Here is a 13,481-nt window from a genome sequence, read left to right as displayed (position 1 = left end):
GTAGTGCTTGTGGTCGACGGGACCTTGCTCGAAGGCGGCGGCGATAGCTATGATGTCGCTCTCTCCTTGGAATTGTTCCACACCAATGTCATTTCCATCATATTCTGTACCAATGGTAGTCCTCTTTGGTGGAAGCAGTTCTGAGTGCATGCATGTCATGCTTCCTTCTGGAAATGGGACTTGCACAAAAAGGAGAGCAGCCGTAGCAAATAAACTGGCATCTGAATAATGGAGCTTTGTTGCCAATTGTACAGTCTGAACCACAAACAGTCTAAAACTTCCCAAAGACCAGCCATGATTGACCTCAAATGATATTTGTTTAGAAAGGAAACAAGTCAACATGAAAATATGTTCTGAATTTATTTCCTGCAAGGGATCCTTGTTCCACTGCCTTTGCACTATGATACTAGCTGGACCGAAAGACAGTAATTGCCAAAACTGCACGAACTGAAGACAGACACTACTCGGAAGTGATGTACTCAGAGCACCCAATTGCTGCTTGCTATGAAGGATCTTGTCATGATAACTGAAATCTGAATCAGTTTTGCCCCGTTTCAAAAACCAAAAGCATGAGAGCCGCACTGGTAGTATCCTTATGCAATTTTCAACGAGATTGGAATACCGTTCCCATGCATTGTTAGTGTGAAAGTTGATTGAAGCACGACCACTGCCTTTAAATTCTTCTTGGCTCAAAAATTTATAGTGCACTGACATAGGCATAATAGTTCCTTCTGATGTTTTCTCTCGCACAGATTGCCTGACCAATAGTTTCTAATCTGGTCGAAACTTGAAGCAGCAGTACTCCAAACTGATTAGTACAGCAAGTTGAATTCCAGCTCTTGGCAAACCAAATAAATGTTCAGGACTGCATCGTCCACTCCCCTTAAATTCCTCTTGATGACAAAATTGCCAAAGCACCAAGATACTCATAATCCGTACTGTTCCCAGCCTTTTTCCAGGAATAGGAATCCCCCAAACAGCAGCACAAACCAGTACGAGATGCGACCAATCTCTAGTGCTCCACAATTTTTCAAGACAAAAGCGACTAGCTAACTTACTGATGTGCATATGAATAATAAACTGATGCTCACTAAATTCCACAATTTGTAGTTCAGACCAAAGGTGTACTCCTCGAGGAGTGTCGGATGGTAACAGAAACTGAAACCTGTGCATAAGGCTGGGCCTACGATCAGATGTTTTCTTCACAAAACTGAGAGTCCATGCAACTCTCCTTTGAAATTGCTCAAAAGTGTTGTGCAGAGCATATTGGATGGTGCACTCCCTGCTATTTGTTCCAGCATAAGCAGAAGCAGGAATCATCTCACTACAACAAGTGGAAACCAAGAAAGTGAGCTTCCCAAAAAGCCATGGTTGCAACTCCACATAAGTGACAAACAAAGTCTGTAACTGAATAGGAAGATGCCATTCTAGCAACTTGATTTTCATCCTTGGCTGGTGGTCAGGTGGCCACCACACAGAGCCAATATCATCATCTGCAGCCTTGCCAAGGACCTGCATATCATAGTCAGTTGCGATCTGCACTCGAATTGGAGGCGGCCATGGTTGCTGCTTGATGCCCTGATCGACTTCGTGGATGTGGTATTCCGTTGAACGCCTTACATGCTTCAGTGCATCTGACTGATGAGCAACAGCAGGCAGCAGCGAGGAGGTCAAGAGGGCAACCGAATGCACCGATTCTACCGCGCGCGTGACCAACAAAATCTGGGAGGTATCGGCAACATCAGTGCAGTGGTTTGTGATGTCAGGGCCGTGCCTCGAGAGCGCACGAGATACATGAGTGGCAAGTTTGACATCAATGGTGATGTCTGACTGCCAGGGCGTCGTTGCCACAACCTGGTACTCCTCCTGGTCAATTGGTTCGACCATTGGAGGGGTGGCCGTGGTGTCGTTGATGTCGACCATAGGCTCAAGGAAGGTGGCAGTAGTGGCGTCACGGACCTCGTTGACGATGTCAATGGTGGCGACCTGGTGCGAGCATTCTGTCGAACATGTGATGTACACCATCTCCATGCAATCAGGGGACGCATCATGGACGATCTGGAGGACCTCCGGGGCCTTGAATGTGGAGAAGGAGACATCGGAGGAGACTGCAGTGACCGTGGCGTCGATGGTGCGGTCGACTGCAAGCTCGACTGCTTGGTGGATGGGGTCGACCATGGGATCAAGGTGGACGGCGGTGGCGGCGTCATGGACCTTGTCGATGCTGTCGACCGTGGGCTCGAGGTGGACGGCGGTGGCGGCATCATCGACCTCATCGATGCCGTCGATGGTGTCGACCTGGGTCGAGCACTCCGTCGAACAGGTGACGGGCACCATCGCGCTGCACACCGGGGACGAATCATGGACGAGCTCGAGGACCTCCGGGGCCTTGGCGGTGGAGGAGGAGACACTGGTGGGGATTGTGAGGTCGGTGCTGGGCACGACCAGGGCCGATGGTTTTTTAGACGAGGAAGCAGCCGAGTCGAGTCGTGTGTTAGCAGCAACGAGCTCAGCAGTCATGCCCTCAATCCTGGAGATGAAGGATGCGAGATACCATATCGTTTGCTCCTTGGAGGACATGGCATCCCACTCCGGTGGTAAGTCGGCGGCCATGGCGTCGTCGCCGGTGGAACAGAGGAATCAAGTGTGGAAGAAAAAAATTGAGAAACAATTGAGGGGTGGAAGGGTGGTGGCCTAGCTCTGAATACCAGGTGTAAGGAACCAGATGTCTCTCTCAATATCTATTGGATACAAGCTTTGATTACAAGCAACACCAATGGAGATACAAAGTTTGGGGATCAGGAAGAACAGAAGGAGGAGGACGAGAGGTAGGGGAAGAGAGCCGCCGTGCCAAAGCCGTGATCCACTGGATGACCAGAACAATGCCTACTCCCTCGTACTTGTACTCTGTAGCTTTAGTGGTTTCCTGATGGGCCAGGCCCACGTACCGGTCCAGGGGCAAACCCACAACCCAGTCAGGAGAGGCTCCTGACAGATCCACTTTATTTCTGCAAGTTGAAGAGGTAAAGATATGCATGCTGTGATTTTGGTTGCCAGTGTATGTTTGTTTAACTTTTTCCAAGGTGTTCTACTCTATGGCCCACCAGGAACCGGGAAGACAGTATTAGCAAGGGCTCTCACCAGTAACATCGATGCTAACTTTTGGAGGTGTTGTTTTCACTTGATTGATGGTACTTGGTATTTTCATTATGCGAGTATTACATTACACTGACGTATTGTCTAAAATCAGATTCTGTCAAGTGCTATAATTGACAAATATATTGGAGAAAGTGCTCGTTTAATCAGATAAATGTTCAGCTATGCACACGATCACCACATAAGTTTTGCTCCGGCTTTCTTTTTGCAAAGCTAATTGGTCTTAAGCTTAATTCCCTTATTATCTGTAAGACACACATGGTGGCAGATGGTTATGCATCTACTGTTGCTGAGATGCAAGCTGTGACTTGATAGTTCCCTTGACTGAGATGTTGTGCCCTCTAAATATACTCCGGTCCAACACTATCAAATTTTAAACTTCAGATCTCAGTATCAGTTTTGCCCAACAAGAAGAAATCAAACTGATCTGAATATAAGTACAAGTGCATTTCTTAGATCTTTAAACTTATATCACCATTTAGTTTATTTATGCTGCCCACAAATTTTGTTTCATCTTCTTCAAATTATTACTTCTAGCCATGCATTATCTTCATGGATTAAATCGATGCAATTGGTAGGACATGATTTAGTGAGGAACCAGTAACGACCGTGAGATCCAGCGCACGGTGCTGGAGCTTCTTAATCAGTTAGATGGATTTCATGAGCTTGGCAAGGTAAACTAACATCATCAAGTTTTTTCTTCTCTAGATGCCTTTATGCCATATATGCAAAGAAATTGATTCGGACAAAGTAATTTTCTTGCCTAAATGTGTGTGTGTGTGTGTGTGTGTGTGTGTGTGATATGACTAGCTTTGCTGGCTCCTGGGGAAAGTATAGCGGTCTCAAGATGAATTTTACACAATAAGTTTATTGTTCCTCTTTGCTGCATTGCATTGCTTCTATGAATTTTCTGGATGATGATTTGCACAACATTTTATTTTACTCCCTTTCCTAACATTACACATTTTTTAGACAGAAAATTGGGGACTGTAGGTTTGTTCAGTCTGATTGTTGACATGCCAACGGAAGTGCCTAATTGTTTGATAAGCTTGAATTCTAATGCTTTCTTTCTTGCTGGGCTTGTTTATTTTATTTTGGAAACCCCATGATTTTATCCTAACCCAAAATTTGCTAATGTAGGATAAGAGAAATGGGAATCGAAGCCTAATTCTTTTATATTAGTACTAATGCACCGTGCATACATCTAAGTATTATTTATGTTCTTTCCGATGAACCCATGAATTGTCACATTCTCAAAACCGTTAAAATTTGATGCAACAAATATTTAATTTCTCCAGATGTTCTGGGATCTGGATGAGATTCATATTGTCTGACATAGCTCAGTTTGTGATGAAGCCAACGAACATATTAGGAAATATTTTTCAACGATGAAACCAGTTGGTGCTCTCTCTCTCTATCTCTCTCTCTCTTTCTCCCCCCTAGAAATGACCTACTTCTCTTCTTTAATCAGTCTAATAACTGTTTTCCCTCTTTACATGCAAGGCTGTTAAACAGATGTCAAGTTTATTTTTTTGCTGATATGTGCAATCTTATGGATATGTTTATTTGGCATAATCTTCTATCCTCATTTGAAGCACCTTGGAGTTATTTGGTGATTGTGCTGCTCTGTTGGATGATCACGCGCTGGTGTTATTTTTTACTAGGTCTATGAGTGGAAAGCAGTTATCTCGAACTGTTTGGTCCCTTGTTCATTTTACTTACTTGCCTTTCCTGCCTTTTTGGCCAAGTTAGGTGTTTGAAGTCCCTTTTGCGTATGAATCTTGCCTGGTGCGACTAGAAACTGCATTCTCAAATATTCAACAAACTGTTGAAGTTATCTGTTACAAGATTCACCCATTTTGTAGTATTCATGCCCTAAGATCTAAAATAGCTCGATCATCTCCTTGTGATGTCTTCTATGTTGTTTGTTATTACTTGCGATTGTATTAAAGCAAATTTGTCATTCTCAGCCAAGATTGTCAACAAGTGTGCATTACCAAGCTGAGATTTTAGTTTCACTACCTCTTAGAAACTGTGGTGAAGGTGATGGGCTTCAAAAATTCTAAAAATAACAGAAAGATATCATAGTTTATATCATGTTTGTGCTCAGTCTGGTAATGCACACTTTGAAACCGTGATATCTTTCTGTTATATCTTTACTGTGATGGGCTTCAAAAAATTCTGCTATAACTATGGTGAATCTGCCATTTGAAATTACAGGGCCATGGACGCCAATTTGCAGTGACGAAGTTTATATCATGTTTGTGCTCAGTCTGTTATTTCCCTTTATCAAACACATGGATCTACAGCACACGAATGGCAAGTTTGGATTCACAGGGTTTGCGGCATCCGCACTTTAACTTCTTGCTGGATTTGGTGGGCAACGATGTCATTTGATGTAGAACTGAGCTTGAACGCCGATGCTGCCTCTGCCTGCTCAAGACACTAGCAAAGTCGTGTGGCCGAAGGCAGTCCCAACGGGTGGCTGCACTACGACAGGCGGGAATGGCGATGACCGGTACATCTTCCACGGCTACCGTGAGAGGTTGTGGGATGCGTCGAGGGCTCTACTGCGATGGCGATCTGATGATGAAGCAGACGAGGAGCTGCTCGAGCAGGCGATGATGAAGGCGAGCATCGGCACGATGGGGTTGGCGGAGCGTGCAGATGAAGCTGCAACGGCAAGTCTCGTGGCTGAAATACAACGACATAGAGTGGAGCATCTGGTAGATACATCGTCTTTAGATTGCTTGTTTATTTGCTGAGTTTGATTCACTTTTGGACAACCATCGCATGTAATGCATCTTCTAACCAGGTATATAACCTGCTGCCACCCCCTAAGATTAATATACTTCCACCTCTAATGGATTTTGCCTGTATTACTATCATTAATTCAAGTATGTGTCCACTGTACATGCATGTGTTGTACAATAAGAGCTAAAAATCAGTGGAAACTGCGGTTGCCTATCTGGAAACGCACAGATGTGCACTTTTCTCTTCAACATCTGTAGCTTATCTACGTCGGTTGTGCTTCTCTGGATCAAATAAGCACGTTCGGAACTATGAAAGCTAGACTTGCACGCACAGGTACGGCCAGGAGGCGCGCCCTGGGCGCGCCCCAACCTCTAGTACGTACCAAAGAGTGCATGCATGGAAGCATGTGAGAAGATGCAGCAAGTGCATGACAACACTTCCATGCATGACAGCAAGAGCAGCAGCTTCCAGGAAAGTCAAAATTGTGTAGTGGGGCTAGCCAGAGTAGAAGCAAATTGTGTTTAGCTAAGTGTTGGCCGGTGAAAGGGCTGTGAGCTGTAAAGGATAGCTGATAAATGAGTTGTACTACTAGCTAGGCATGAGCTGTTAGCAAGGTTTGTTACCATAGCACAGACCTACAAGCCTCTATATAAGGAGAGGCACCCCATATGGAGAGAAGCCAGTAGAAAGCCAAGATGTAGTAGAAAGCTGTTGACACTCAAAAGTGTCACAATCATAAAAGTTGCTTTAATCTATGTCAAGATTAATTCAAACCTATGATTGGAAGTCATCATGATATGGCTTTCTTTGAGAAGATCAAGATGGATATGAAAGTGGTCTAAAACGGAGTCCGGATGCAAAAGTTATGACAAGTTCAGAGATGCTCATGGTGACATCAGATTAAACAAGGGCTTGAAACCCAATTAAGATGACTCCAAATGGAAAAAGTTTCAACATGAAAGTTGTGCGTCTCGTCGAAACAGATGATTTTGATATAAAAATCGTCTTAATCCGAGGTCGTATGCAAAAGTTACAGTCAGTACAAGGCGCTGTTGCACTAGATGGCCGGACACTCCGGGGACAACCATCCAGGTTTTGATTTTCTCTCTGGATGACCGGACACTCCGGGTATGTTAGTCCGGGTTTTGAATTTGGCTGCTGCAGACTTCGTAAAACAGCCGAAAACCCCCTCAAGATGGCCTCAGATCAAAAAACGTTCAGCATGAAAGTTGTTCGTCTCGTCGAAACGGTCAAGATTGCTTTTGGGCTCGTTTCCATCCGAGATCGTTTACTCCCCCGAACATGGCCCACAATGTGCAGCCAGATTTTACCGAACAGTTTTGGGAAGTTCGGACCAAACAAATCCGAATTGGACTAGGGTTTTGGACGTGAATTGAAGCCTTTTCCTTGCACGGGAAGTCCAGCCGCCTCTTATATACTCAAGGGGTCATGGCCGATTGAACAACACACAATCGATCAAATCATCTACCACTTTTTATCTTTTATCTTTTCTCCTAACCCTAGTTCTTCTTGTTCCTCGTTATTCGTCTGTTCTTCTTGTTGCAGGGCGGTGAACCTCGAGGCCCTAGGGGCGATCAGGTCGACCTAGGGCAGCCCATAGCCGCCGCGCGCCTTGACGGGGTCCCTCCCGGGCGTGTGGGGTTTCGGGTCCTCAAAAGCACCCGCTGGATTGTCTTGCGTACCGCGCTTCTGGACGGGTCTCCTTCGACGCGAGCTGCGGTGCATCACCCTCGGCGTTGGAGGTACACGGTGACGTGTTCGTGTGCGAACACACTTTTGGGCGACTCCGCTGGGGACGAAGCTTTGAACGGTCTCCAGCCCGTTCTTGCTACGAAGAGAGCGTCATCTAGGGTTTGCAATCTACAAAGGTAATGTGAATACCCAATTCACTTATGTAGATGCAAATAATGCATATGTTGTTGCTAGATCGTTTAATCAACATAATGTGTTGGCTAGCCCTAGTTTTATCAATCAAACATCTAGTTATGCGCAACAGCCGATTCAGAATAATCTTCATGCTTCAACTTCATATAATTTTAGCAACATGCAACATATGTATTCCAACTCCCATGCATCGGCAGCCCCAGAAATTTATATGCCGATGAACAACATGATGAGTTCGGTTAATCAAGTTGAAACACCTCATGTAGGAACTTTCAATAGCATGCAACAAAGTGTTTCACCTTTTTATTCATCGGCAACTAATTTGCAACATGTTAATCTGAACATGCCGGTGGATAGGGGAATTGGCCATGGTACTACTAGTTATTCAGCCAATTGCCATCAACAATCATATGCTACACCTCATGCTTCTAATTTTTGGGCACCATATGCAACTGAAGGTATTCATAATTCGGCTTCGCACCTTCTTGCTAATGAACGAATAAGTGAAAATTCTATAGGATCACATGTGTGTTCACCTACTACTGTAACATATCATGTTCCCCCTACACAATTACAGAATTTCGGCAACATCTCATTGCCGAAAGAGTCTAAGAGCATCGGGGGGCAATCATATCCAGACTGGGTAGTTGAGAACAAGCTTACATTCTCTTGGGATTTGTGCAACTCCATTCGAAAGGAACTAATAGAAGGCAGGAAGCCTCATGATTTTGCTACAGTAAAAGCTAGAGTTGTGCAAATGATGCAGTCGCCCAGTGTTGTACCATCCAGTGCACCCCCTAAACAATTGCAAAGTTTCGGCACCTCATTGCCGGAAAAGTCTGAAAGTATTGGGGGGCAATCTCATGAGGAGTGGATGGAAATTGAGATGAAAAAGTTTAAAGCTCGCCAAGCTTAGATGTGGGCTAAAATTAGACAAGAGCGAGAAGCCTTGCAAATTAAAAAAGATAAAGTTATTGATTCATGTAACAAAGAAAATTCGGTTATTGGAAAAGCCGAATCAAGTAGTATATATTCTGAGTCCATCAAATCTAAAGAGGCAAGCATTATTGAGAAAGGGCATGGAAAGCCTAGCAAAACAACCATGCTTGATTTTTTTGAAATTAATGGAACCTACTTCCTGCCCTATTAGTTTCGTGCCATAGAAATTGACGAGCTTCAAGGACAAGAACAAGTAGCCGAACAAAGTTTGGTTGAAAAAGATCTTCAAACTAATGATGCACGGAATCAAGAAAAAGATGATGAAGAGGCATTGGGGAGCCATCCTAAGGCGGATCAAGATATTGTTCAAGTCACACCACCATCATGCTCTCCCAACATATTTGAAGAGGTATGTTTAGCAAGTAATTTACCTATTTTCAGATTTGGTCAAAACTTTATTGTTGATGCATCTATTAGAAAAATCCTCTTAAGTAATGTTGAAAGACCAATGAAGAAGGGTAATTTACTTGTTAGCAATAAAACCATTATAGAATATATCGGTCAACCCATTGCGCCATTTATAAAGACCGATAATGACTTATTGTTGCAGCCAAAGCTTTCCATGTTGCTTTATTTAAAGTTCGTATCTACATGGGTAGCTTTGCTTGTTTCATACTTGGCTTACTCTTGGTCTCAATTGAGACATGTATGTTCTAACTACTTTGATTTCAGAAATTTAAAGCCAAGGTTAAAATCTTTTGGGAAAACCGATGCTAGTATAGTTTCTTATTTAAGGACATCGGAAAAAGAATGCAAAAGAGAATTCATAGCCGAATGGGAAGATGCCAAATCTGAACCATTCGTTTGCTTACCTCCAAAGCCGTTCGCACACCAAGATCGGCTAGAAAACAAAACGTATACCTTCAATTCAAACATGTGTGATCAAATCTTTGATTTATTGTTGAAAAATAATTACATTAGAATTCTTGATCACCATGTCAAGCCATCTATCCAAGGACGAATTTACTGTAAGTTGCATGATTCGTTCAAGCATAGTATTGAGGATTGCAACATGTTTCGTCAAATAGTTAAATCAGCCATTGATAAAGGACGATTGAAATTTGTTGAGACACCAAAAGATGACGAGTCTATTCCAATTGGTCCCGATGGTAAAAGGTTTTTGCATCGGCTGCTTCAAGCCGATCCATTTAAAGAGAAGGTAAAAACTGCAGGTGATGGATCAAGCTTTCAAGTAAAGAAGTTGTTGAAGAGCATAATGAACATAATCTTGAGGGCGAGAATTCCATCGAAGCTACTGAGGGAGTCCTGGATTAGGGGGTCTCCGGACAGCCGGACTATCTCCATTGGCCGGACTGTTAGACTATGAAGATACAAGATTGAAGACTTCGTCTCGTGTCCGGATGGGACTCTACTTGGCGTGGAAGGCAAGCTAGGCAATACGTATATGGATATCTCCTCCTTTGTAACCGACCTTGTGTAACCCTAACTGAGGGAGTCCTGGATTAGGGGGTGTTCGAATAGCCGGACTATACCTTCAGCCGGACTCCTGGACTATGAAGATACAAGATTGAAGACTCCGTCCCGTGTCCGGAAGGGACTTTCCTTGGCGTGGAAGGCAAGCTTGGCGATATAGATATGAAGATCTCCTACCATTGTAACCAACTTTGTGTAACCCTAACCCTATCCAGTGTCTATATAAACCAGAGGGTTTTAGTCCGTAGGACAACGTACACATCAACGATCATACCATAGGCTAGCTTCTAGGGTTTAGCCTCCTCGATCTCGTGGTAGATCTACTCTTGTACTATCCATATCATCAATATTAATCAAGCAGGACGTAGGGTTTTACCTCCATCGAGAGGGCCCGAACCTGGGTAATACTTCGTGTCCCTTGTCTCCTGTTACCATCCGGCCTAGACGCACGGTTCGGGACCCCCTACCCGAGATCCGCCGGTTTTGACACCGACATTGGTGCTTTCATTGAGAGTTCCTCTGTGTCATCGCCGTCAGGCTTGATGGCTCCCATGATCATCGATAGTGATGCGGTCCAGCGTGAAACTTGTCTCCCTGGACAGATCTCTGTCTGTGGCGCTTTGCACTGCGGGCCAATTCGCTTGGCCATCTGGAGCAGATCGAAAGCTATGCCCCTGGCCGTCAGGTCAGATTTGGAAGTTTAAACTACACGGCTGACATCCGCGGGGACTTGATCTTCGACGGATTCGAGCCACTGCGGAGCGCGCCACACTACCACGATGAGCATGATCTAGCTCTGCCGCCTAACAGTGCCCTGAAGGCCGCACCCGCATCGGCTTCGACCCTTAGTTCGGAGCCAACCGCGCCGATCGAGGATGGGTGGTTGGACGCCGCCTCGGAAGCTGCAATCCTAACGGCGATCGAGCCGAACACCAGCCCCGCACCCCGCGAGACTCATGATTCCAAGGAGTCGGACTCCTCTCCGGACTCCGAACCATTCGCGCCTCTGCCAATCGAATCCGATTGGGCACCGATCATGGAGTTTACTGCCGCGGACATCTTTCAGCACTCGCCCTTTGGCGATATTATAAAATCACTAAAGTCTCTCTCTTTATCAGGAGAGCCCTGGCCGGACTACGGTCAGCGAGATTGGCATGCAGACGATGAAGAAATTCAAAGCCCACCCACCACCCACTTTGTAGCCACTGTCGACGATTTAACCGACATGCTCGACTTCGACTCCGAATACATCGACGGTATGGACGCCGATGAAGGAGACGATGAAGAACCAGCGCCTATTGGGCCCTGGAACACCACCTCGTCATATGATGTATACATGGTGGACGCACCAAAAGATGACGACGAAGAGAGGAAGGACGCACCGAAGGCTTGTTCCCTCGAAAAGCGGTCAAAGCGGCGATGCAAGCACCGCCCCAAATCCCGCCTCGACAGAAATAGCGATCACACAGACCCAGTGCTGGAGCAGGGCGAACCGCTGCCGGACAACGGCAATCCGGATAATCAAACCAAACAAACAAATCCTATCAAGGATAATGGTCCGGACAACATAACGCTGGACAAACACCCGGAGCAGCAGACTGCCCGTAAAAGGCTTGTTGCCACCACGAGGAGCCTGAAAAAGCAGAAACAAAGGCTCAAGGCCGCGCAAGACACACTCCAATTCAGATGGAGTAAAATTCTTAGCACTGCAGCAAGGTACGGCGACAATTGCCCCTCCAAGAGCTACCCAAAGCGGAAGCTGCTACCCGAATTTGATGAGGAGGCCTCAGAACCCCCACAACCAAATACCAAAGCAGCCACCTGGTCGGATAGATGACCCCTCTACCCACACAGAGCGGCATACAATGCCGCTCACAATACAATACGCGACCCATCCGAGGGCTCGCACCCAAAGGACGGCGCAACAAGATCCATCTATGGACCACACAAGCGCGCCCCAGCATACAATGCAACACAACAAACATCCGAACAACGCGGTACACCCAACTACAGGGGTGCCGCACACCCCCTATGTTTCACCGATGAGGTGCTGGACCACGAATTTACAGAGGGATTCAAGCCCGTAAACATAGAGGCATACGACGGAACAACAGACCCTGGGGTCTGGATTGAGGACTACATCCTTCACATCCATATGGCTCGAGGAGATGATCTCTACGCCATCAAGTACCTACCCCTCAAGCTCAAAGGGCCAGCTCATCACTGGCTCAAAGGCCTCCCCGAAAGCTCCATTGGAAGTTGGGAAGAGCTCGAAGACGCCTTTCGGGCAAATTTTCAAGGGACTTATGTCCGACCTCCGGATGCGGATGATTTGAGTCATATAACTCAACAGCCCGGAGAGTCAGCCCGAAAGCTTTGGAACAGGTTTCTTACTAAAAAGAACCAGATTGTCGACTGTCCGGACGCCGAAGCCTTGGCAGCTTTCAAGCATAGCGTCCGTGACGAATGGCTCGCCAGACACCTCAGCCAAAATAAGCCGAGAACGATGGCCACATTAACGAACCTCATGACCCGCTTTTGCGTGGGTGAGGACAGCTGGCTAGCCAGATGCAACACCAGCGACCCCAGTACATCTGAAGTTAGAGATGGAAACAGGAAATCACGGCGCAACAGCAATAACAAACGCCGGAATAAAGAAGACAGCACGAAGGGCACGGTAGTAAATGCCGGATTCAAAAGCTCTCGGCCAGGTTAAAAGCCGCCCCCCTAAAGGCACCAGGGATGAACTGTCCAGCCTCAACAAAATTCTGGACCAAGTATGTCAGATCCATATTACCCCTGGTAAACCTGCTAGTCATACCCACAGAGAATGTTGGGTCTTCAAGCAGTCCGGCAAGCTCAACGCCGTACACAAGGGGGAGGATACACCAAGTGAAGACGAGGACGAGCCCCCCAAGCAAGACACGGGGGAACAAAAGCAATTTCCACCAGAAGTCAAAACAGTAAACGTGTTACACGTAATCAAGGGAAAAAACAATGTGGCACTCCCAGGAAAGTATACCCAAGTGCCTATCACTACGAAGTCCTGCCACTGGTCATCTCAACCGATCACTTTCGACCATCGCGATTACTCAGCAAGTATCCGACGCGCAGGATGGGCTGCCCTGGTATTAGACCCAGTAATTGGCGGATATCACTTCACAAGGGTCTTGATGGACGGCGGCAGTAGCCTAAACCTAATATATCAGGATACAATCCGCGGGATGGGGCTA

The sequence above is a fragment of the Triticum urartu genome, chromosome 3A (assembly GCF_056163025.1).
Source record: "Triticum urartu cultivar PI428250 chromosome 3A, HENAU_Tu73, whole genome shotgun sequence".
Classification (NCBI taxonomy): Eukaryota; Viridiplantae; Streptophyta; class Magnoliopsida; order Poales; family Poaceae; genus Triticum; species Triticum urartu.
The sequence above is the reverse complement of the archived record's forward strand: the minus strand, read 5'-3'. Positions refer to the sequence as shown.